The sequence below is a fragment of the Sinocyclocheilus rhinocerous genome, unplaced genomic scaffold (assembly GCF_001515625.1).
Source record: "Sinocyclocheilus rhinocerous isolate Xijiao unplaced genomic scaffold, SAMN03320098_v1.1 scaffold36277, whole genome shotgun sequence".
NCBI classification, from domain to species: Eukaryota; Metazoa; Chordata; class Actinopteri; order Cypriniformes; family Cyprinidae; genus Sinocyclocheilus; species Sinocyclocheilus rhinocerous.
Genome location: NW_015668977.1, coordinates 1 through 3,477, shown reverse-complemented (window position 1 = coordinate 3,477; position 3,477 = coordinate 1). Strand labels below are relative to the sequence as shown.

At 36.6% G+C, this 3,477-nt stretch overlaps 1 pseudogene; it reads left to right on the top strand.

Moving 5' to 3' along the window:
- Nucleotides 1–433: 433 nt before the first annotated feature.
- On the top strand, nt 434–3,008 carry LOC107734070 (cytosolic Fe-S cluster assembly factor nubp2-like; annotated as a pseudogene).
- The last annotated feature ends 469 nt before the right edge of the window (nt 3,009–3,477 follow it).

Below are 3,477 nucleotides of genomic sequence, written 5' to 3'. Positions count from 1 at the left end.
CACATACTGTACATTATTGTTTCTCCTCTATGCCCCGCCTTTCATAGATGCAACGGAATGTACATAAACATAAATGCAATAATACAGCCATTCTGAAATAAATGTAATAAAAAGTAACATGATAATACATTGTTTTTGTACATGTAACAGTACAGTTAGCATGGTAAAACTGTTTTGTATATGAACCAAAACAACGCCATATTTTTGGACACTTATATTGGAAATACAATGTTTTAGTTGAGCATTTACTATGATGATATTCATTGGAGTTCCATGGTACATGCCATCATTCAATACCATGGTATATATCAAAGTACCATGATGTTACCTTATAGCATCACTATAGCACTGCAGTATTTTTGTAAGAGGTTTAAATAACCAGAGAGGACAGAAAGTCTGAATGTCTATAAATGGGTGAAATAAACTAAATTAGAACTCGCATGTGAATGTGTCTCAGAGAAAGGGAATCTGGATCAGGTGAAGCAGGTGGTTCTGGTTCTGTCTGGTAAAGGTGGAGTGGGGAAAAGCACCATCACCACTGAACTCGCCTTGGCGCTCAGACATGTGGGCAAGAAGGTCAAATACCATTGTCTTCTATTCTATTATGATTTGCTCTATTCTATTTGATTCTTTTCTGTTCTGTTTTATTATATTCATTTGTATTTGATTCCGTTCTGCTCCATTCCATTGTATTGTGCTCTATTCAATTCTATGCTTCTCTATTCTAATGTGCTACATTTCATCTATTATATTCTTCTCTATTAAATTCTATGCAGATCTGTTCTATTGTGCTTTCTTAATATTCTGCTCAACTCTGTTATATTGTGCTCTATTTTATTCTGCTGTATTCTACTCTATTCTATTGTGCTTTTTTATATTCTGCTCTATTCTGTTATATTGTGCTCTATTTTATTCTGCTGTATTCTATTATACTTGTTTTACTTGATTCTATTCTGCTCTATTCTCTTCTGCTTTATTCTATTCTATTGCACTGTTATATTATATTCTGCTCTCTTCAATTCCATGCTACTGTGTTCTATTCAATTCTGCTCTATTCAATTCTATGCAGATCTATTCTATTACACTGTGCTCCTTTCTATTGTGTTCTTTTATATTATGCTTTATTCTATTACACTGTGCTCTATTAAATTATGATCTATTCTGTTATATTCTGCTCTTTTCTATTATATTGTACTCTGTTCTTTTATATTCTGTTTTACTTGATTATATTCTACTTTATTTTATTCTATTGTGCTATGTTCTATTACAGTATGTTCTGCTCTATTGTATTTCATCTGTTCTGTTCGGCTCTATGCTGCTCTACTTTATTCTATTGTGCTCTATTCTCTATTATATTTTATTCTATTATATTGTGGTGTATTCTACTCTATTCTATTCTATTGTGCTCTATTCTATTATTTTCTGGTCTACACTATTATATTCTGCACTGTTCAGTTCTCTTCTGCTCTATTCTATTTTGGTTTATTCTATTACATTGTGCTGTATTTTATTCTATTCTGCTCCATTCTATTATATTCTGACCAATTCTATTCTACTCTACTCTATTCTATTCTATGTCATCATGTGATGTTGTTGTGTGTGTCAGGTGGGTATCCTGGATGTGGATCTGTGTGGGCCCAGTATCCCGCAGATGCTGAGTGTGGGGAAGCCGGAGGTGCATCAGTGTGATGCAGGGTGGGTGCCCGTGTATGCAGACCCCCAGCAGCAGCTCGCACTCATGTCCATCGGCTTCCTGTTGGAGGATTCGGACGAGGCCGTCGTGTGGAGGGGGCCCAAAAAAACAGGTCTGACCTTTGCTGTTTAACCTTTTGAACTTTGGTACCTGATGTGTTCTCGTCTCACATCCCCATCTCTTCCTCAGCTCTGATTGGGCAGTTTGTCAGTGATGTGGCATGGGGCGAACTGGACGTTCTGCTGGTGGACACACCACCGGGGACGTCAGACGAACACCTGGCCGTGCTCGAGAACCTGCGCAAACACAGAGTGGACGGAGCTGGTCACTACACCACAGGTGAACATAACAATGCTGTGAATCTCTAGTCTGCTGAATAACATGCATTAAAGTTCCACTGAAGTGCTTTGAAACATGCACTGTTATTCTATGTGTTGTTGTCATTTTAACTAAAACAGGGCGGGACATATCAAGCAGTCCCGCCCCTTTTTTAAATTGCCAATAGCGTTCGTTTATATATCACAGCTTGGACTAGAGCCGTTGAGCTCGGTAAAGCTGCATTTGACAGGGTATGACAGCCACAATTTCATCTATATTATTGATATAAAATATACAATTTGGTGTAGAATTTAAATGGGTCCAATACGTTTTGTGGTCTGCGCCGTGCTATCGTGTCTGTGGACCGAGACTGCATGCACAAAACCAGACTTCTTTCGCCCCAATGTAAAGCATATTTACACTGTCTGAATCGATCCCTATCCCCTATATAGTGCACTACGTGCCATTCACTCTATAGAAAATACAAATGATTGATCCATATTGGTGGAAGTGAGAGACTGCAATTTTTGAATGCTTATATCTTGTAAATGTGAATTTTGTCATTGTTTTGGAGTACACTAGCGTATAGATGACCTTAAGGCTAACATATTCATACTAAGAGCCAAAAAACGTACATTTTTTATTTCGAGGGGACTTTAACACCCTTTCAAACGGCAGGCGGTGTCTACAGGAGACGTGAGGCGCGAGATCACCTTCTGTAAGAAGACCGCCGTGAAGATCCTGGGCATCGTGGAGAACATGAGCGGCTTTGTGTGTCCCCACTGTTCTGTGAGTTTCAAACACATACAGCTGTGCGGGAAAATGCCATCTAACAATCTGTATTAAACACTGATGTGTGTTTTTTAGGAGTGCAGTAACATTTGCTCTAAAGGTGGAGGTGAGGAATTAGCCAAGCTCACTGGATCTGTGTTTCTAGGTAATGTGCTGATCGACCCACACTTTTCACTTGTGTTGTTCCACCATTCACCACTTGATGGTGCACAGCATCTCATTTTGTGTTTTATTTTAGTGAGTTTTGAATACAGGATAGACTATAGCTTGGTCCAAAAGTCTGAGGTCACACTGAAGATCAACCTGAAAAAGCGAAATTAAAACAAACATATCGTGTAAAATTAATAAGAAATACTAAATGTTCTGCTCTGCTTTGAAGTAAATTTCAATTAAAAATAAATTACAAATATTTAATAAAAATAAAAGTATTGTAATAAAAAATACATTGTAATATATATTATAATAATTTAAATTGTATTAATTTTTTTTACATAATTAAACTACAATTTGCTCTGTGGAACATCTCAAAACATGATCATGTTCATCTAGCCAACCAAATATTAAGACATACTTAAATTCGTATTCAATAATTTGAATTATAATTATTATTTACAATACATTAATAATACTTCTGTCAAACGATTAATCACGATTAATCGCATCCAAAATAAAAG